Source organism: Nyctibius grandis, chromosome 9, assembly GCF_013368605.1.
Source record: "Nyctibius grandis isolate bNycGra1 chromosome 9, bNycGra1.pri, whole genome shotgun sequence".
Taxonomy (NCBI): domain Eukaryota; kingdom Metazoa; phylum Chordata; class Aves; order Nyctibiiformes; family Nyctibiidae; genus Nyctibius; species Nyctibius grandis.
In genome coordinates this window covers 42,897,920-42,921,188 of record NC_090666.1, presented here as the reverse complement: position 1 = coordinate 42,921,188, position 23,269 = coordinate 42,897,920, and positions in this window count along the sequence as shown.

Below are 23,269 nucleotides of genomic sequence, written 5' to 3'. Positions count from 1 at the left end.
CCTACCTCCCAATATTGCCCTGATTTTTTTTTTTCTCTTGGTATAAAAAATAAAATAATTAATCTTTGAATACAGAAGAGTTTATAAAACTTTGAGGAAAATTAGACTGTGTGTGGTAAACGGCAACCCTCCCATTTCAGGTGATGGGAGGAGAAGTCTTCCACAGTGTTGTTTTAGAGAGATTTTCAAATAGTGGTGGGTGTGGACTCTATTTTAATTTTCATACAATGGCAAATAACTTAAATTTGCAAAAGGAAATCTCTAAAGTTGGCCCTGGCCATCCTCCAGGTAATACAACCTGCTGAGCATGAGGGAATGGTTCATTTTCAAAGTCCCAAGTCTGTGGGTCATGATGTTTGGAATGCAGGCGCTTCGTTTTGGGTTGTGTTCAATGAAACAGGACGTTTTCATCTGGAGATCATAACGACTACCCTGTTCAAAGGGGATCACGGTTTTGTGCTGGCCATATGTTAAAGATGTTTAAGTGGCCGTGATGCCCATGTGATTGTAGTGTTTGAGACAGTTCTGCAATGGCTGTGGCTGGTGCAGTTGAAGTGGAGGAGTTCACCCATGGTGGTTCTCCATCCATCACAGTGGGTCATCCAGGGTAACACCACTAAATTAAGGTAAAAAATGGCCTTGGAAGTTAAACCAAAATAGAGGAAAATTAACCTGGGAACTCTAGAACAACTTTTTTTTTCCATGTCTTTATTTGCACAGCCCCCAGTTTTCTGCAAGTTTGATTTAATACCCAGATCTTTTAAATTTCCTCTCCATTTGCATTCTCATCCTGTGGTTCCCTCTTCTTTCCTCTGTTCTGATGTAACTCATTCCTTCTCAGTCTTTTATCTTTTGTTCCCTCTTTGCTTACACATATGCTTTTCCTTTTATCTTCCTAAATAAATTTGCAGTGACAACAATAGTAATTTTTGTTGTTTTTTTCCCCCTCAAACTTCAGCTTCTAGAGTAAAAGAAGAACTTTTCCTGGTCCTAAGTGTTTAACCTAATGGGTTTTTTTCTAGCTCTGACTTTAAATGATTACTTTTCCCAGACTTTGCTAGAGACTTATAAAGTGATAAAATAGTAGTACTCCTAGTGATAATAGAAAAGCAACCTGCATCATTTATGGTGGCTCAACATGTATTTAGATGTAGATGCTGTCCATGCTGCTTTGGTGCCCTCATAGGTAGAATGCCCAGAAGAAGAAGAAAAATAAAGAAGAAAAGAGAAGGGCAAGCTCATATTCTTTTTCTTTCTTTCTGTCTGAAGGTACCAGCCAGGAACCTCTGCTTCTCCTGGGGAAAACGGTGATTCTCATGAGCTGCAGATCTTTGCCTACAGACAAGACATCTCGCCTGCGCCGGGGATCTACTTCTCCTCTTTCCTTCCGTGCTCTCTTGCCTGGTGAGTTCATGCTTGGCAGGCATTTAGAAGGTGAAGAAGGATCAAAGGTTTTGTCTGGTTCACCCACAGAGGCAGTGTCTCTAGGCAGACAAGGCCTGTTATTGTATAACCCACGTGCAGGATGAAGGGAGATGGTGGAGCAGACTCCTTCACCCAAAGCTGAGGTTGTTTTTATGGTGGTGAGTACAAGCATCTTCTCAGAGGCTGTAATGATTTCAACCCACAGGTAAGCCTTGTGTGGGCTTGTGTCAGTGCTTTGGACTCTGTAGGACAGGAGCAGCTTTCAACCCCCCAGCTAAGTGCATCTTGACATGCTTGTAGACCAACCTGAAGCCTCTTAGGAGCGTGTCTTCCCAGGTGGGTACAAATAGTGGTGCCCAACTGTGCCTAGGCTCTCAGGTGGTTGGCTTTGCATCCAGCACATCATGATCTGAAACGGGTGCAGGAGCTCCTGGACAGTGGCCAGACCCCCAAAAGCAGGGCATGCTAGCTCCAGCATGATGCTTCTCATTGTTGATTACAAGATTCATTAACTTAAGCTTTGTTATCGTGGACTTAAAGCTATAAACATGTAACAGCTACATGGAGTTCTCCTCAGGGAATTATAGACATTGAGCAATTGCCAGAAGTTCTCTTTCCAGCTCCCAGTTGAGCCTCCTCTCATTTTTTTTTATTCTACTACACCAGCAACTCCAATACTTAAGCATGGCCAGGATGTTTCTGTGGTGGGCAAATTCTGTTTGAATTTGTGTCCCCAAAAGTTAACAATTAGACAAGAGACAAAATATTCGCCAAAGTGATGTTCACTCTGGAGTAAATTCCCGTTCTTCTCACTCTGAGACTGGTGCTCAGCCCGGAGAGCACGCAGTCTCACAACAGACCGTGATACATCCCGCATCGAAGTGGGGAAAAAAAAGGAGAAATGTGGATGTAAATGGTCAGGAGCAAAGTATAAAAAAAAAAATTATTTGGACAATTATCCCCAATCTTATAACGTTATTTTAAAGATACCAAAAATAAAAATCTACAGGTATGTGAAAGCTAATGAATATTTTGAGGAATAAATAACATTCAACAATAAAAAACAATAAAAACAATAACGCCAGACAAATAACTTTCCATATTAGGTAAGTAAAAGAAATAAAGTAAGAAATTGTTGTCATTATAGCATAGCTAGGTGTTAAATTTATATGCTAATAATTACGTATAGTTCAAATCAGTCCGATAGTGTAGAATGAAAAGCAGTAAAGTGCATTGTGGAAAGGATTTTCTTTAATCCTGCTTGCCCAGCCTGTGTGTCTGTGTGTGGGTTTGCTCTCCTGGAAAGATCTCTAGGGAAACAGTGATGCCCCCCACCAAGCAGAGCAGCTTCCTTTTCCTTTCAGGAGGCATCTTTTGAAATATTTCCTGCGCTCAGAAGTTTAAAAGAGAGCCACCAGATCCTATTGAATTTGTTAATAGATGTGGAGAACAGGGTGGAATTTTTTTCTCCACCAAATTGTGTGCAGTGGGAGCAGGAAAAGGGGAAAAAAATAAAAAACAACTAACAAAATAAAATTTTTTAACCGAGTTACAATGTTAAAATCTTTATTGATGACACATTGCAAAAATAACCCCGTGTGTTACTCTTTCATGTGCAAATGGGAAAAAAACACATATTCTTCTTCTAAACTGAGGATATTTAGTTTGTAATCATTTAGGAGCAATGAAGTGGAACTCCATTAGGTCCACGGCCGTTTCGATGCAGTCGTGCTGATGCTCGGTGTAGACAGTGCTCAGCGCTGAGGCAGGTTAAATGGAAAAAGAAATGACTGCAAGTAGCTTATAAAAAAGTCTATTTTGTGTCATTAACCCAGCTCTTGCATTCATAATAATCGCTATAACGGCTGTAGGTAAAGCAAGCTGCTTGGTTACATCTCTCTGTAAAATTTCCATCTGTTTACATTGGGTTTTTATGTTGAAAAAGTATCGAACAACCTGGTGAACTCAGGTGTTTCAAATGGGATGAAGGGAACTATCAAAAGTTAGTTTGGAATAAGGCATTTAAAATTCAGGAAGTTATTTAGTTCATTTTCTGTGCTATTTTGATGAAAAGAGGAGATCTAGAGACCCTAAGACCCACGTGATTTCTCTTAACTTCAAGGGAAAGCTTATACGCCTGAAATTACACATACATAAATCTAGCCAAAGCATTCCAGTTATCCCAATTTTAAAATTTCAAATATATTACAAATAATCTCTAATATTATAAATCCAATCCTCTGAGCTGCATTTATACTATCTGAATATCGATTGTTTTCCTAGGAGAACTGCAATCCATATTTTTCTTTTATATATATACACACCTGCGTCTATATTTTTCTATTTATTGATTGAACCCACTGGTAAATTAACTGTATTTTTATTTCCCTGAAGTTACGTGGATCAGTCGGGGAAGTGTGAGGAGTAAAGCATCCCTTGCACCCTCCTAAATGCTGGAGACAAACTTATCTGGGAGGACGAGCTGCTCGTGCAGGGTTTTAGAGCACGTGCTTTGGACACAGCCACGCTCTTAAGCAGCTCAGTTATTTGTGGTAGAGAGGATTTATGATTTCCCTCCTTGATGAGATAAATCCCCTTCCAGCCGCTCTGCCCAAAGGGCCCAGGGTGATAAAATAATATTGAAATTTTCAAGAACGTTTTGTTGCGGGTTTTTTTGGCTGCAAAACGTGTCGGATAAACAGTTTTCAACGCTCCGAGCTTCAGGAAATGCTTGAAAATAAGAAAAGCACGTAATTGAGTGTACCTGTGGTCCAGGACTGTGTCTAATCAGTCGGCTGTGGAGGTGGGTAGTGTCAAGTGCCATTCATCTGCTTCCCCTGAGATCTGTGGAAACACGGAGGAGGGGCAGTGATAAGACAAAGATATATAACCATGTTGACCACTGAAGTACACGGTTAACAACTTAATTATCTGAGTTCAGCTATCAGTCAGGAACAAACCTGGACAATTTAGACATACTTTATAATTCGCTATAAAAATGGCATGATGATAAGGACAGTGTTGCTAGAATTAGAATCGGCATTAAGTGCGTTTAATTTGATTTTTCTAATTATATTTCTAATAGCTTAAATATGTGCACTGATAAAATGGTTAGCCACCTGCATTTAAATGCCACCTGATGCGTTTATTTTGGAACAGTAGAAGATTGATATAATTTGAGCTTGAATTCCTCTGAAAATTCCCTTATTAATGGGTGTTAAATTATTCTTTGTGGCTACGCTGCACGTGAAGTTAGGGAGCTGCTATCATTGGGGGAATCGCTGCGAAATGCTTTAAACCTGAAAATATTTATTGTATTTTCTGAACTGTGGATAGGGGTCTATTTAATTAAAAACTAAAAGTTGCATTGGCTTTGCACAGCTCTTCAGTGTTGCTTAATTGTGGGATTTTTTTTTTAAATCAGGTGAGTTAAAGTTTTTGCATAGTAGTGTGTGAATTGAGTGTATTTCTATATAAAGCATCCCCATATGATACCAATTTATCAAATTAATAGCCAAAACTACAACTAACTATATGTTGTAGTTTGTGATAGCTGCCTGTTATTGTATGTTTGAAGTTTACTAAATAATTCCTCTTTTAAGCTGAAATTGTGCACTTTTACCTAGATCTCTGTGTCAGATCAGTCAACGTATTAAAAAAGTGATTAGAAGAACATGGAAAAAAAAACCCTTTTCCTTTCATATGAGTAAATGAAAATTGACTTTAAGAAAAACTTTTGTGTAGCTGATCCTGAGAGAGGATGTCTCCAGGCCAATTTGAAATGTATAATAAATTACAAATAAAATAATGATTTAGAAAACGCTATGTAAAAAATCAAAATAGCTTAATTTCGTGAATTGTACACTGCAGCTATTGTTTACAGGGCTATGAGAGAAACAGAAATCCATAAAATCAATGTTTATTAATTGTTTATTTGTGCTGTGAGCTCCATTTGTTTTCTGTATTTTACCACCAAACAATGAGGTTGCGCCGTGATTGCAGCCCGGAGAACACCGAGCAGAGCGGGCGCCTTCTGCAGAGCCAAAATAAGCACAGAACCAGTGGGAATGTTGAATTTAAGTTGTACAAGCAAGGTGAGATAAAAACCCTCTTTAACAAACACCCTAGAGGACACCAGGCAAACGAAGCCCAGCGCACCCCAGCAGCCCCACAGCTGCCCCACACGCCTGGGCTGGGCTCTGCTGTGGTGCCCGTCCAATGGGGTGATCTGGGAATCACGATGATCAGCTGGAAGCGGAGCTGGACCAGGGTGGATGGATGAAGCAGGTGGCGTCTGCTCTTGGGATGCTGCTGGAGATGCTGCGCTTGGGCAACAAGGGGCTGGACCACATGTCACAGAATCATGGAATCAATCAGGTTGGAAGAGCCCTCTGGGATCATCGAGTCCAACCATTGCCCTGACACCACCATGGCAACTAGACCAGGGCACTAAGTGCCATGGCCAGGCTTTTCTTAAACCCCTCCAGAGATGGTGACTCCACCACCTCCCTGGGCAGCCCCTTCCAATGGCTAATGACCCTTGCTGAGAAGAAATGCTTCCTAATGTCCAACCTGACCCTCCCCTGGCCAAGCTTGAGGCTATGTCCCCTTGTCCTATCGCTGGTTGCCTGGGAGAAGAGGCCGACTCCCACTGCGCTACAACCTCCCTTCAGGTAGTTGTAGACTGCACTAAGGTCACCTCTGAGCCTCCTCTTCTCCAGGCTAAACACCCCCAGCTCCCTCAGCCGTTCCTCATAGGTCAAACCCTCCAGACCCTTCACCAGCTTGGTTGTCCTTGGTCTGTCTTTATTCTCTGCTTTCCCCAAAGGACTCCACCATCTGCCATGGACTCAGTAACAATTTCCCCTCTGTCTTGTGTCTTAGGGCACTGGCTGACTTGGCTCAGGAGCCGCCTGCTCCTTTGGTTCTGCCATGCGTCCACGTCCCTCACTTTTATGTGCTCATAGCGGTGCGAGCTTTTAAAAAAATAAGCAGGAGCCAACATATTTTGATTCAAGAGCCAGTGCTGGAAAAAGTCAAAGTGTGCAAATCTCATCTTAAGCACTTTAAACAAGAGGAACACTGATTTTTCAAAACAAAACACGCCGAAACCGCGGGCTCCCTCTAAGCCCCTTGAAGTCCATGGGATTCCTTTTATTGACTTGGCTGAGCGCTGGATAAGGCAGCAGAAGTGAATGCCACACGTACAAAAGGACCCCGACTACTTGGCATATGTTTGTTTTCAATTTCATGGCCCTTTGATCTCGTATGGATTCCCTTAACATTTACCTTGATAGAAGAAATATTTTCAGTTACTCGCACCAGAGGCGTATTAATCTTTAAATATTTATATTTTGAGTGAGGGTACACGCATAAGCTGCTGGGGTTGTTGGGGAGATGAACCTGGGGCAGGGTGGTGGGGCCGTGGCAGCTGCCCGTACGTGGTGTTGGGATTTGGGGTGCAGTTAGCCCCAAAGTCAGCCCTGCCATGGGCAGGGTGCACGATCACCTCCGCCAGCCCAAAGCCCTGCTTACTTTGCAGTAATTTCCCCATTCGCCCACAGCCACGTTAAGGTTTTTCTGTTTTTTCTGGTCTATCGATGCATTTTATTTTCAAATCAATCCTGAGGTTTGTTCAAATTGATATATACACTAGTGGAAGCTAACACCTTTTTTTTTTTCCCCAATCTCACCTCCCATTGAAGCTCTGCCATAAAAGATCATTTAGAAGCCGATCCTTCGAGTGCGATGCCAGAATGTAATTGGACATTATTATGCCCACACCTGGGCTTTCTGGGCTGCGTGCACACTAGCCCATGGCTCAGCGTTAGAGGAAATATGCAGTTTAGATCATCTGGCAGAGGAGGATGGTAAACCATAACTAAGCTTTATTGTCTTTTTTTAATGCATTATAATGAAATTAATCTCCATAGAAAAGTAGAACTTTTTATAACTGTAAATATACATCTGAAATGAACTACAAATTTGCTGAGCCTGGTCTAGGGCAGGTGCTTTCTTGCGCTGAGGATGTTGCCTCCAGCCCTGTTATTGTTCCGTTACATTCTCTGCTTTTTTGGCAGTACCAGGCTCTGTTTGAAAGACTTTGTCATATGATGCTCTGTGCCTGTGTAACACGGCCAACAGCGTATGTCCTAAACACTTTCTACCAGAGAAGCTTTGAACTATTGCCAAAAAGTGGTTTTCATCTCTCGGTGCTGTTACCCAGGTATTGAAAGGGGTTTAAATATTGGAGGGGAGCGGTGGTGGGGTGTAGGACAGCCTCATCCCCAGCACCCCGAGGGATGCTTTCCTCTAAGTTATCCCCAGCCGTGGGCTCACGCTGACAAATTCCCTGAGGAGGATGCTGACACGCTGCGTGTTGGGAAGTGCCAAGCTGGGGGAGCGCCTTGGGTGCACGTGGGGTGCTCCTGTGGCTCGACTGCACTTGGATCCTTAACGACGTGATGCTGCTTTGCTCGATGCCTTCTCTGCCCGCTTGCTAAGTGATCCCCATCCTGCGCTCCCGCGACAAACGCTTCGATAATGCTTCGTTACAACAGACGGCTGAGAGACAAGTGAGATGTGCAAGTACAAGAAAATGAAATCAGTATTTTAATTACTAAATATTCTACATCTTAAATAAAAAAAAAGCTTAAATAATTCAGTTTGATTTGGTCTAATTAGCCTGATTTCCTAGTATTTAGCCCTAATTATGTGATACATAAGCCCTAATTACGTGGTACGTATACAGTGTGCTCTCTAAAGTTAAAGATCAGAACGGATACTGACTTAAATGATAAAATATGTTAAATTATTAATTATAATTAATCTTACAAAATAGGCATAATTAGTTTAAGTACTTTAGATATTCTACTTAATAGCATTACGCATTATATGCAAGGTTTGAACGTTTTACAAATACCGCATCAAGTGAAAAATACTGGCGAGTGCTTGGATTTAACCAAGGTCTTCCCTTGTAGCAGGCTCGGCTGCTGGGACAACGTGCTGGGCTCTCCCTGCCGAAAAGGTACGTGTGCCCAGAGCTTGGAAATCCTCTTTTAGTTTGTCTCTCAGTTTGGTGGCATTAGAGCTGCTGTTAGTTGAAATCAATCAATGCAGTAAAAAAAATTGCTGAGGTATTTATAGTCCTCATACTTAAAATGTGCTTTACAACTTGTTGCTTTCATATAATGTGGGCAAAATTGGGCTGAAATTACTGTGAAAACTGTCTCGCGTCAGGTGTTTATTTTATAGCTCTGTCTTTTGAGTTGTTCAGAAGTTTGTGGGGTCAGATTTGCTGGGGATGCTTCAGCATGGCCCGCGTGGGGAAAATGCAGTGATATGCACTGGTAAGGAAGGGGATTGCAAGGTCACCTGAAAAGGGGAAGGGGAAAAAAAAAAAGGTATTCGGTTTTCCACCTCGAGATTTGAGGAAACAAGGGGGCAGGAAGACATTAGAGGGTGTTTTTATAAACCACCCTAATTTTATAAATTCACTCGTTATTAAAACCAGCGTCAATGATTTACAACACTTTCATTGCATTCTGGCACTTATTCTTCACGTACATAATGAAAGATAGCAATGAGTTCACCTTGAGAACAGTCACACTATCTATATTACAAAGCCTCTCTTTATTTTTTAGTTTTAAATTACCTACTGTAAAAAGTCAGCCCAAAATATGCTTGAAAACATGGCTAGAAGATTTTCTTTTGTTAGATTTTTACTGAAGTTATAGGAAAAAACCCCACTGTAATCCATTGCAACTTTCATTCTTTTGTGGTAAATCTTACAAATCATTTTTTGCTTTTTGAGGTGTTGGCAGCACTGGGAGCATGAAAGGGGGTGTGGGGTACCCGGCAGGGTCCTTGGGAGGGGGATTGGGAGCTGGGAGTAGCTTTTTTTTTCTTATTTATTCAAATTCAGTAACTCTGTTGGGACTAGAGGTGGAAATCATGGAATGCTGGACAGAGTGGTTTTGCAGAACTAGTGTTCTTCAAATATGACAAATGAGAATTTTTGTTACATGTCCAGCTAATTTTTGCAGATTGACGGTTTCATAAATTGAATAAATACAGAAAATACAGATTAACTAAATGACGTGTTGAAACCATGCTGATAAGACAACAGACTACATCCATGAGGAAAATAAATTTTCAATATTCAGAAGCATCTTCAAAGCTCCATTACGAACCATGTCGTATGAGCTGGATTTCTATGAAGTCAATGCCACACGTGCATCCCTCTCACACCCATCCTTATCCTGGCTTTACACACCTGACTACTGATGCGCTTTCACCTGCACTGTTTCCTGTGTGAGCTAAATTCAATTTTTCTGAAGACAATAATTATTTTTTTAAAATGGGCTTCCATACTTCTGCCTGGAGTCCATCGCGTTCCCCTGCTGTGATGCCTGGGGATCACATGCCTGGTGATGTGTGGGGCTGGTCTAGGGTACAGCAGTGCCAGAGGCAGCGAGGAGTTCTCATTTCTGTATCTGACAAAGGAGCAATTTGGAGATAAAGAATTAAAGGCATTAAAACTAGTAAAAATGCTTCAAATGTATGACTAGATGATAAGCATTACTTTGAAGGTTTTGAAGATAAATACAAGAGGGAGTTAAATGGCTCCGAGTTTCCTCTGCCATGAAAAAAATCTTCAGGATGAGGGGCCTGATCTGCGGTTGAAGTGCAGGGGGCTTTTTAAAAACTGCTGTTTAATGACTATCTTTGTTCCAAATCCCTTCCAATATTTGCAGTGGAGAGAGATGAGCGCGTTTGGACTCGTGGGCTTGCCATCCTCCCTTGGCTGATGCTAGCAAAATGTTTTCCTTTAATTTTCTCTGGATATATTTTAGTGCTAAGTAAGTCTGGGCTTCTTTGCAGTCATTACTATTTATTTGTCTGAACCGTGGTGGTACCAGGGGCTGTGACCCCACTGCAGTAGATCCTGTGTGAGCAGGTGGAGGAGACCCAGGGAGGCTCGTGTTGAGCCTTTCTCTTGCATACATCTGTGCTCATCGGGAAATATTTGACAAGGCAGGCAAACAGGGCATGATTTTCAGTGAAACGGTTCCTTTCTCCATAAAATGTGGGCAACAGTAGATAGGGCAAGTCTGGGGTGCAGTGACTGATGTCTTCTCCTGTCCAGAACGACATGGAACAACACTCACAAATACCTTAGGGGTGGGTGTCAAGAGGAGGGGACCAGACTCTTCTCAGTGGTGCCCAGTGACAGGACAAGGGGCAACGGGCACAAGCTGAAACATGGGAAGTTCCATCTGAATATGAGGAGGAACTTCTTTACTGTGAGGGTGCCAGAGCCCTGGCACAGGCTGCCCAGGGAGGGGGGGAGTCTCCTTCTCTGGAGATATTCAAACCCGCCTGGACGCGACCCTGTGCAACGTGCTCTGGGTGACCCTGCTTTGGCCGGGGTTGGACTACATGATGTCCAGAGGCCCCTTCCAACCCTTAACCATTCTGTGAGTCTGTGGAGGAAGGAGTGAAGTGCCGCAAAAGAGCGTGAGGCTGTGGGAGGCTGGGCTTGGGATGCTTTGGGCCAAAAAATTCTTGTTTAGTGCAATTAGACTGACTTTGCATACTGCTGGCTGGGGATTTGGGAGGACGGGGTTTAGCTCTCTTAGCTAACCTCACCTGTACGTTCTCTTTTCCTCCTCAATTTTTGCCCACTCTTTCACAAAACAGTTTGGTTTTGTTAGAGCTGGTGTGAGCATGAATGGAAGTGAACTATGTCCTGGAGAAGATGCCCACCCAATACACGCCAGGAGCACCCCATGCCCTTAAACAGGGTATGTATATCTTCTTTACAGCCTGTTTCTAAGCTGGTGTTTTGATGCAAAATTTTTTTTCCTTCTTAATTAAGCTCTCCTTAGGATTTTCTCAGACGTTCACTATGTAAAATGTATTTTTTATGACCTTTTTCCCTCTTTTTCCCCACTCGTACGTTCATTTAATAGTTTAACTGAGTCTGATTTTCTGTCTTGTCCTCTTGCAATATGTACCATACTGTCAAGTAGATGTGAAATAAATGCAACAAAGCGGTATGGTCCTTTAAATCTAGCTTAATTTTACTGGGAATACTGGTGAGTGAGCCTATGATGGCTGACATATCTCAATGTTTCTGCTTACATGGGTGCACAGGAGACCAACTACTATCCAAGTGACGTGAAAAATATTTATGGAAATAAATCCATCCTGTTCAAACTTAGTAGAAAAATACACTCCACTAAGCTGAAAGTGCTGGTTAGTAGATTTACTTTTGTTTTTATAGGAGAGGTACCCTCCTGGTTGCCATGTGTCCTGCTTCAGCCCCAGGTATGGTTGGACTCGATGATCCCAGAGGTCTCTTCCAACCTGATTGATTCTGTGATTATGTATTTGCAAATGTGGCACTGATCTTTTCTGAATTTTTCTCATTGATATTTGGGTCTCCTCATCACCCATTGCGTAACTCTTTCTTTGTCAAACCAATCTTTCTTTACGCTTCAGCCTCTTCCATAGATGTTGGTCCAACGCCAACGAGAAGGCTCATTGGCTGTGAGTTGGGATTATGTTTTGTATCCATTTCTGTCCTCTCCCTGTGCTGCAGAAGACGGGCAGCGTTGTGTGTTGCTGAGCAGCGCACGGGAAACGAGGCTGCCTGGAAATGCACTGTTTTCCTTGAGAAAGAGAGAGGATTTCCTTAAAGTAGATCTGATGAAGGCTCATAAGTGATCGAAGGTGTTCCTCACCGGGCTTTAAGATGGGCAGGGGCTGTGGGGAGGAGAAGTCCCTGGTGTTAGGTCTCTCTTTCTTTTTCCCTGAGCAAAGCCCCTCTGCGAAAGCAGATGGCCACACGCAGAGGGACTCGGTGCAGCACTGAGCGTGGGCTCTGGCTAAGACCATGTGTAAACACTGTCATAAGTTGTACTTTACCGGGGCACTAATCCATGAAGATATTAAAAATGTTACCTGCATCACGTTGCAGAGGTCTAATTGCAGAGTGGGGCTGCTCTGTGCTCTGCTGGGTGAGCCCGGAGTCCTCCGTCCTGGAGCAGGGGCTGTGTTTGCAGACTGCCCTGTGCCCAGGGTTGGGATGGGGCTTGTGTTGCAACTCCTGATGGTAATAAATAGCCCCCTCGTCACTGGGCTTGCCCCGCTGGTGGTGGGAGCAGGAGGCCTGGCCTTCTCCTCTGCTCCCATGGGTCTGCCGGGGCTGTGGTGTCCAGCTCCTGCTGAGGACGTGTTGTGGGAGGAGGCAACAGTTTTAGAAGACCTGCGGATTTTTTTTTTAGTCCAGAATAAATATTTTACACCGCTTTCTAATGTAGAGTGGTGTAACCAACAGAAAGCTGCAGTGGTACAAATACACACAGGTATTAAACGAAAATGCTGCCAGGAGGGGGATTCATATAGTCTTGGATATAAAAGCTCCTTCCCATCCTTTCTTGCCCACCCTCCCTGCCATCTACATAGATGCAACACGGTACAAGATGAGCAGATACAGGAGTTTTGCTGTGTAAAATGTTGCATACAGTCAGCGTGGCTTCAGGCTCCTTTGACTGCCATTTTAAGTAGGAATTGTGTGATATTGGGGACCTACGTGCTGCAGGTCATGGCTTTTTATTGGAGTTCAAGCTAGAAACCCATACATGGTGTAAACTCCAGGTGAGGCCAACTCTGTGGTGCCCGTGAGCTGTATTTGGTGTCCTGGGATGTCCTTCAACACCCCCGCAATGTTAACAACCTAGAGAGTGGCAATGTGCTTTTGTTTAACATTTCTGAGCTTTTCAATCTCCGCTTCTTATTTATTTAAAGGAAAATTGTCTTTCTCCTTGACAACTGTATGTGATTATTCAAAGTCTATCGACAGCTTAGGTGAAGAAATATTAGTTGGACAGGTTATTTCATGAGCCAGACGTGAAACCAAGCACCTAACCCAGTGCCACGATTGCAAATACCTGGGGCTGAAGCAGGACACATGGCAACCAGGAGGTTACCTCTGCTATAAAAAACAAAAGTAACTCTACTAACTGGCACTTTCAGCTTAGTGGAGTGTATTTTTCTACTAAGTTTGAACAGGATGGATTTATTTCCATAAATATTTTTCACATCACTTGGATAGTAGTAGGTCGTAGCACGTGACGGGCTCTTTGTTCTCGCCCACTGGGCGCCAGGTTACCGCCTTCCACGCGTTTATGTACTCTTTAATCTATTGTTTGTTTTACAAAATGGATGAATATAACAAAGGTTTTTTTGTTTTATTGAAACAGCATAAGAAATATTATTTAAACTAATACACAAAGGAATTTCTAAATCTTGTTTTAATTTTTTTTTTATATTCTGCATTACAATACAGGAGAAAATCTGTCCTTCTGTCTGACTAATGTTAGTTTGATGATTATACTAATATTAACTGCTTTACTTGAGTAAGCAAAGAAAAAGGAAAATACCAGTCAGACCAGCTGCTAATTCACAGAGTGTTGTACTATGGTTATTAAAAATACCCAAAAGATGTACCTTTGTGGTTGGGTCTTTTGAATTAGAAGCAGAATATTAATTTAGGCCTGAAGCATGATTAAACATTGTAAGGCCCCTTAAGAATTTTCACCAAATTTTCTTGGATTTCTCTTTATTGGGTCTTCCTCGACTGTGTTTAGCTCTGTAATTGCTTTGCTCCTTTGTTGATAGGTTAAAGCACAATGTGATTTTCTCCATGTCATAATATTTAAGAGGATGGTTCAATGTTCCGCATGTATGATGTGCAGCTGAGGCACGCGGAGACACGACGGGGGGAGTGGGCTCGGGGGGGGTTGTGCTTTTTTCCCCTTCCTTTTTCTTTTTTTTTCATTCTATTTATGAAACTATGCAGAAGGAAGTTGCAAGATTTGTCTGTTCGGGTCACAATGCAGAAAATGCAATAAATATCAGTAGGGAGGAAAAAAGGAAGGGGAATCTGTAGCAGAGCTTAGAGCTGAGGGTGTCAATCCCCTCCCGGGGGCATTTGGGTGCCCCAGCCGCTTGCCCAACTGCCACCTGCTCTCCCTTCCCCAACCTGTTTGGGGGACTGCTGCTGGGCTGCAAATTTACCTGGGCTTACACCACAGGTACAGGGTTACTGGAAATTTAGGAGAGGTTTTCTGGAGCAGGGAAACTCCCAATCTCAGATAGAATGGGGTAAAAAAATCCAGCTCCTTCACTACTCTCCTGTTTCGAAGAATGAATTCAAAACGTCACATTTTTCAAGTTTCTTGGGGAGAATCAAGAGTTAAAATGTAAGTATTAAAATCCATTACACTAAAAAAAAAATTATATTTGGCATAAAGAAGTTAAAAAATATTCCAGAGCATGAACTGGATGTCACAGGTAGAATGAAACAAAATAATCTAGGGTCTACCACAGATGTTGGCAAGGTGCCATGCCAGGAGCCTCACCAGGGCTGCAGCCTTCACATGACTCAGGCTTGGGGCACGGTGGTGGTGGTCTGTGCTCCCAGAGCAAACATCTCACTGGGGCCCTGTCCCACCAGAAAAGAGGTGAGAAAGGTGGGACTGCTCTCCTGGAACAGACCATGGCCTGGAGACAGTGAGATTGCACTGGAGAGGCCTGGCCAGTCCCTGTACAAGACGGGGTGTTGACAAGACCAAAATTTGCTACTCTGGAGCTGGATTTGTATTTGAATTTCCATTTTACACAATGCAAAAAAAGAGATCTCTAATAAAAGGACTGCGCTACATCTGAGGCACGCCCCACGTCCACATTAAAGAACAGAGTGTCTATAACTGTTGGCAAAAATCTAAGATATATTTTATTTGAGCATCTCCCATGCAAGTTGGTGAGAACAGTGAAGCCAAGCTGAAAGGAAAGTAATGCTGAATATTGAAATATATGATCAGTATAGAGAATGAGCTAGTAATTCATTAATAAATGATGATTTATGAAGATAGCAATGACCAAAAAGACCGTATCTTGTAGCACAACATAAGAAAAACCCTTTATATAAACCTTTTCTAAGGGAAGAGGAAGGAAGGAAGGAGGAGGATATTAACTATGTGTAGAAGAAATTTAGAATCAAAAAGAAATTTTACCTCAATTCATATACTGTATTTTCCAACCAAGTAGCAGGTTCTGCCAGAAGCAGTGGGTGACTGAAGTAAGTACTATGGTGGCATCTCAGAGCATCAAGGCAAAAGCTCATTGAAGCTCGAAGGATAAATCATCAAAACTGTTAGTTTTGGAACTCTTCTCCTGGAAGAGCGATGTGGACAGACGTGACCGATAGACCTTGAGCATGGCCAGAAGAAAGAAGCAGGTGTCATTCGTGATCATAACTCTGTAATGAAGTTAACCTCATTCTCTACAAAGTTGGCAGCAGCAATTAAGATTTCAATAAGCAAAGGAGTTGGGCTCAAATAATTATAAAAAGTCAGTGATGATAATTTTTGAGATACAAACAACCCAGGCAACCCAAAAAATATGTTGTCCTAGTCTAGCTAGTGCAGATCAACTAGTGCATTAATTAGCAGTAAGACTAGTGCGGACGTTTCCTTATCTGATTCAAGAGTGAAATTAAAACCCTTCAGCTACCAGAACATACCAGCTGCTAGTTGGAGTTTGAGATCAGTATCCTCTTAAACTTTATCTGCTTGTGATTTGGGTTACAGTTAAGTCATGCAAGACCAGAAATTCATTTTTAAGTGCTAATATTATCTCAGTATGTTCAAATCAAACAAGCAATTTAAGTTTTCAAGTTTCCTAAGACATAACAGGTCGTTTGTTTAAAATGTAATTAATTGCATTTTTTTGTTTAATGCGATATACATAATTGTGTGGTTCCACGTGATTAGCTCATTTACCTACATTAGCCCATTTTCCTGAGGGCTGTCCAGCTGCTCTGGAGGTGTGTTACCTGGAAGTGTAGATCTTCACATTTTGCAGAATGACAAACCTTAGAAACACACTCATCTTTGCATGAGGAATCCATGCTCAGGAAATCTTTAAACTGACAGTTTTTCTTTTCCTTTTAGTAAGAGTGCGGCGTAAGTTATGAGTTATGCTGGATGTATCCATTATTCTAACATTTAAAAAAATCAACACAAATTGCGTATTGGGTTAGACGACCCCTTCCCATGACACACAGGCTTCTCCTCCGAGAGGAATTCCTCCTTAGAGGAGGCTCAGAGGTGACCTTAGTGCAGCCTACAACTACCTGAAGGGAGGTTGTAGCGCAGTGGGAGTCGGCCTCTTCTCCCAGGCAACTAGTGATAGGACAAGAGAGCACAGCCTCAAGCTTGGCCAGGGGAGGGTCAGGTTGGCCATGAGGAAGCATTTCTTCTCAGCAAGGGTCATTAGCCATTGGAAGGGGCTGCCCAGGGAGGTGGTGGAGTCACCATCTGTGGAGGGGTTTAAGAAAAGCCTGGCCATGGCACTTAGTGCCCTGGTCTAGTCGCCATGGTGGTGTCAGGACAATGGTTGGACTCGATGATCCCAGAGGGCTCTTCCAACCTCAGTGATTCTGTGAATTCTCACAATATGAAGAATTTTCTTTCTCTCCATTTTGCTTAGATTAAATTGTCACTGTAGGAAGGAAATGTTTTGCTCCCATTGAAGGCTTGCATATAAATTCATTTCAGAGCAAGTACGTTTTAAACAGACTAAGTCAAACTCAACGAATGAAATACAGAAATTGATGCTTTGAAGTTCTCAGGATTGTTTGAATCCAGCATTTTAGTAGAAAATACTTTAAAAAAAATTCTTGAATTGTTATAAGCATATGTTCTTATATTCTACCAGTTTCGTCAGCGATGCTTCTTTTACTCCCTTTGTTGACTTTTCCTTTCTTCAGGTAATTTCTTCCCTGCTCCATGTTTCATCCTGGCAGGTGCTGGTTAATCAGCCCTGCGTTAACTAGATAATCTTTCCAGTAACTCTGCCAGGCTGTGGGCAGGATTCTTGCCTTCCAGAGGGGTGCGGACAGGGTCACTACCTTCGGGGACAGCACTTGAGTTGCTTCCCTGATATTCGAGGCAGGGGGGTTGGAGCTAGAAGATCTTTAAGGTCCCTTCCAACCCAAACCATTCTGTGATGAACGTTATGAATAACAATGATGCTCGTACAGAATCACTCTGGAAACTCCATCTTTATACTTTATCGCTTTTCCATATGGGAACTGGAAAATCACTCTGTGTAGAAGCAGATAAGTATTCCTGTCCTAGGCGTTTTCCTGAGGTTGTTTACTGACTGCTTGGGCTGGAATCGCAACATCTAATTGACTGGTAACAGTAGGCAGCATCAGTGTGATTATTTTCGGGGTTATCTGTGCCAGGGCTGCCGCGGCGAGGAGAGGATGCTATAGATGGGCGGTGACGTCTCTGCCACTTCGATTAGGGCCAGGACCCGACTCGGCGTGCATCTCGCCCCGCTCTGTGCTGGCACCGATGGAGCTGTGGGTGAGGGTGCTCGGCAGGAGCACGGCTGCAGGGATGAGTCCCACCGCGCGCAGCGGCAGGGAGAGGTCCAGGCAGGGCCACCGCTGCTGCCCCGGAGCCCGCTGGGCACCGATGGTCACTGGCAGGGCGTGCACCTCCCCCTTTGAGAGGGGTGGAGGGATGGATCCCAGCCGGGTAGTCAAAAATCTGTGGAAATTCAGGATTTCAGATTATGCAATGTAAGTGGGGCTTAAAAAGAAGAAGTTTTTTTAAAAAAACAGATTTAATTGATTATTTTTTGTATTTTCTGTCTCACACCGCCATGGTGACAACACCTGTAGGATGCTTTGGGACAGCCTGAGTTCATAAAAATGAACAAATAAATACAGCCTTGCCAAATTCTAGGAACCGCTGTGTTGGTGTCTTTTAAAATGGTTTTATTTTTTAGGCTGGAAAAAGCAGAGAACTGTGACCTATTGTACTACCTATACGTGAAAAGTAGGTACTAAATATTTTATTTTTCCCCACTGGTCTATTTATTATCTGCCTTGCTTTTCAATCTCCATGTAAAGTTTGTGCATTAGTGTATGTGTACTTTCTCTCTGTGAGCACATACAGTATCTGTAACCGTGGGCTGGATTTAATAATTCAAAGTAATAAGAAACCTTGCTAGTATGGAAATAGGCTTGTCGGGGGCTGTATCTGCTAGCTAGATAGGATGAAAAAATCTCACTTTTGGAAAAATAATCAAAGATTATCAGCTGCATCGAGGAATTTTTGGAGTCTCACAGAGCGGACTCGCCTCCTCTGCCCACATGCACTTAAACTTCCCCATTGACACACAAATATAATGCTTATATTAAAAATATATCTGCATATTTTTGTGTTGTCCTCCCATCGCTTGTCTCACCCTCTGGGTTTTGCCAAGCTGCTAGAAGAAAGAGGTGCATTAAGTGCATTTTGCTACCAAAAAGAAATAGCATTCAAGGGATTTCACCTAAATTACAGCTCAGAGATGCAACATATAAATATATATATATACACACACACTAACAGGCATTTGATGCAGATCCCTGCACATCTCAGAGATAAAAGGTATCTGAGCACTGAGTAATGCACTTTGTTTTGGGATACTGTGGCCATCATACTTTGAAGGAAAAATTAAACCAGGTAAAATGTTCTCGATCCAATTAAAATCCTTAAAATCTAGTCCCTTTTCCCTTTATATTCCTTCCTTTAAAAAAAAAATAATATAAATATAGATATAGAGCATCATCACTGGGATTCCCAGGGGGGATTTTTGTGGAACTCCAGAGCAAATGTGCTTGACACTTGTTCTTTGTTACCCTTGGGGCTACTGTTTTGATCATTGACCGAATGGATTTATTCTTGTCAGCACAATGCATTTTTCACTCTTGTTGTAAGTAAATTTTACAGTCCTTTCTCATGTGTAAATGAAGTACAAGCACACTCAGGTGCTTTATGTTTCAACCAGCTTTGGAAATTTGCACAAGGAATACCAGCAGCTAGAAGAGGTGAAACCTGAATCCCTCTTTCTTTAAGTGATTCTGGGAAATGCATTGCTATTCGGAGGCCTGGTTTATTATTTTTTTTTCATGTGGATGGTAGACACATGCAACTCTAAACAGCAGTGGTGAAATAATTGGTATGAAGATGGAGAAGCTTAATTTTGATGAAGCAATTAGCAGTTGTTTCCTGATTGCTCTTACTCCTGTGAAGAGGAGGTGGAGGAGATCGTGTCACCTCTTTGAATTCTGCACCGTTTCACAGCTCCCAAGACCTTTTGCCCTGCTATTGGACACCAGCGAAAGTTGCTTTGAATTTTTTTAGAAAGTGTGTTGCTACCGTGGATTCTCAAGAAGGTTAAACATAAATTAGTCATAAAGGCAACAAAAGAGAGAGGAAAAGATGAGGCTGTACGATTATCGTCTAAATTTCTGTATTTTCAAACTGTTAGTGTTTAATTAGGGGAAAAAAAAAAGAGCGAAATTCTTTTGCTCTTTAGAATAATAATAATAAAAAAATACACTTTGGAAAACACTGCCATTTATAACCTGAAACATTAATGTGCAACGAGCTATGTAATGCTGCAGATCTGAGCAGCGTTTAAGACAACAAAGTGCTATTTGATAGTCTAGCCTTTCTGTGGAACAGCTCTTCTTCCTGCCTTTGATGCGTGGATGGTTTATTTAATCAATTATTAATCAAAGTTATGGCATTCTTCTTATATATTTAGGTAAAAACTAAAAGATGCTTTTTCTCGCTTTCTTGTTTAAATAAAAGTTTAAATAGAATGCGGAAATACTTGCTTTTGAACAAAAAAAAATACATATTGGAGAGCTTCCAGTTTGAAGCGTTGGAGGAGTATATTGTATGTTTAGGAAAAAAAGAGGAAAAAAATAGACATTTCCAAGTTCTGTAGCGCAGCCAAAGGCGCCAGAAGATTTCTCTAACCTGCCTGGATGTAACAAAGAGCAGGACAAATAATTTGATTAGCGTTTTCTTCGCCTGGGTGCTGAACCCGCCACGGAGGTGGGGAGCAGGGCGGGCAGCCGGACACTCGGCGCGTGGAGCATCTTGAGCAGTTGGTAACATTTGGCAGCTTAACATAGGAAAAAATGACTGCTAGGGAAATCTCAACTGCTGCTAATTAGCAGCAATGAACTGTGGGTAAGGACAGTACATTTTAATGTGAGAAGAATTTTACAATAACCACCGCACTGAAAGAAATAGAAGGAAATGCTCCCTAGCTGACCCTTGTGGCAATCTAAGCTGCATATTGCAATAATCCTGTAAATTACTATGCTTTTTTATACAGTAACTTGGAGTTAATTAGTAATTTAACATTCCTCTATGCTATTAAATGTCTTTCTTGCATTATATTATGTTGTTTCATGGTCTTACCTTAACACTAATGGGGTTTAGTTATATTTTCTCAAAACAGTAACAGTAAAATAAAACTGAGCTGGAAAATTAATTAGTTCTCTTTTACCTTTGATTTACCTGCTAGTAACAATTAAGTGGCAATGTACAGTTTTGGAGCAGTGCGAGGTTACGTGGAGATGAATAGACTCCCGGGATGTGCTGCTGGTGAGGGGGGGGTGAAGATGAGGAGCAGGCGAAGTGCTGGGGACTGTGCTGCAGGCACAGCAGGCGTGGGGCTGGGGCAGGGGAGGAGGTACCCCTGCATCCCCTCACCCCTGCATCCCCCTGCATCCCTCCCACACCCCTGCACCCCTGCATCCCACCCACTCCCCTGCATCCCTGCATCCCACCCACTCCCCAGCATCCCTGCACCCCTGCATCCCACCCACACCCCTGCATCCCACCCCCACCATCGGTGCTGGTGCTCGGAGCTGGAGGCTGGCAGGATTTGGCACAGCGTCGCTAGGGGCTGGGGGAAGCATCCCCACGACGCCGGGGAAAGCGTTTGTTGTGTAAAGCTGGAGCTCTGCGCAATTTATTCCGCCTGTGTCTTTGCAGCTGCTGGAATCTGTGGGCTAATTAGAGTAACCAACAGTGATGGAACATGTGATCTGAGTGAAAGTTTAGGATGTAATTATATGGGGCATCAGGTGAAAGAGTCTCTCCTAGACCAATCCAGCACAAATTAAAAGTTGGAGTGCTTTTTTCTTTCCTTTCTTACTCTTTCAGCTACAATATTTGCTTCCTCTTAAAGCCATCGCAGAATTCAGGTTGATGAAGACAGGTTTCTCGCTGGCTGTTTTCAGAATTTAAGTGTTTGGAAGTGATGGGAAGTGAGAGGGGGGAGTTTTTCTTTCTTATCGGAGAGATCAAGGTGGGCACCACAGTGGAGAGATTTAGTGGAAGAGGTGTCGGGAGGAAGGGAGAGCGAAAGGTGCGTGCTCGGGAAGGGCTGAATCCAACACAAAACACTTCCCCAAGACTTTGTCTCTAGGGGCTCCCGCTAAAAGCAGCGCTGCTCCCATTTAAAACCCCATTCTTTGCAGCTGGATTTGAGCATCCATAAAAAATTCATCCGTGCTTTAAGAGATTTCTGCTTTTCTGTCCTCCCCATTGTTAGACAAATTGAAGTGTGCGCTCTGAAGGAGTGCGGCGGTGAACTGAGAATTTATTTACTCATTCGATTCTAATATTGAGAGAATCTGCTCTCCCCGTTCAAAGGGTAGAGCAACAATGCGAGTGACACCGGGTCAGCGGCACTTCACAGCTACCTGCGAGATAGAATTGTTCTCCTGGCAGATAGGAAGTGACTGAAACCTCTTTTTCTCATCAATGTCTATTATGATTGATGGCTCTATGGTCACACTGAATATGCCCTTTTTAAATAATTCACAATGTCATCATCATAGTAGTAGTTTATAACTAGCCTGTTATTTTTACCTTTGTTCATTCACTAACAGGAGATTCGATAAATTAAGTACTATGGGTTTTGGTAGCATTAGAACTGATTGAAAGATTCATTTTTCTTTCTGTTTTCTTTTCTTTTTTTTTTTTCCTTTCAAGGCAAAGCCTTCCTGCACACAGTAGCAAAGATTTTTAAAAAGCCACAAGCTCCAGGTATGATAATTCATTAAAAAACAGCTTACCAAATCAATATGTTCTTGTTGATGACATTAATTAAAATACAACGAAATCATCAAATAAAGCAGCTACCTTCAAGTAGCTGCTTTCAAGATCATCTATCACTCAGAGCGCAGTGAGAATGTGTTTTAGACACCACAAATACATATTGTAAGTTCAGGGTGAGAACTGGTCATTAATTGATGCCGAATGTTATTCTTTGAGTGCGCTGGATATAGTCCAAACAAAGGCTGCTCCAATTGGGTAGTTGAATTATTTTAGCAGCGGTTAATGGATAAAATATTTAATAGTGTACTTTACAAATCAGATTTTATTTGTTTAACTGTGAAATTGGGGCTTAGTAAGTCATATTAGATGGTAGTTGAGTATTTGTTGTCTCTCACTTAACTGTAGACATGCTGCTAATAATTAATGGATGATAGGAGTAATCATATCGATCTCTTTGCCAAGGCTTTGTAAATAGAGGCTTTAAGCAATTTTTACATTGCTTCAATTATTTTTTTTTGTTAAACAGCTCTAAGTAAATGTCTAATTCATGCAAAATCTATGATTCCTGTCCCGTTATCATGTAGGGCCTGTCCTGGAGCCTTGTGCCTGTTCTACAGGACACGCCTGGAATGCATAAAACTCTCAGGGCATTTGCAGCAGATTCCTGAGCAGGAGAAAAAGGTCACGAGAAGCTTTTCTTGTTGATGAAGGAGCGTCGCCCTTCATGCAAATGAGGAGGATGAAAGTGCCCTGGGAAGAGGATGGGCTCCATCACTTCAGCAGGGCCGATGTCGTACCCAAGTTGCCATTGCTGGTAGGAGTGGAAAAGCCTGTGGATGTGGTGA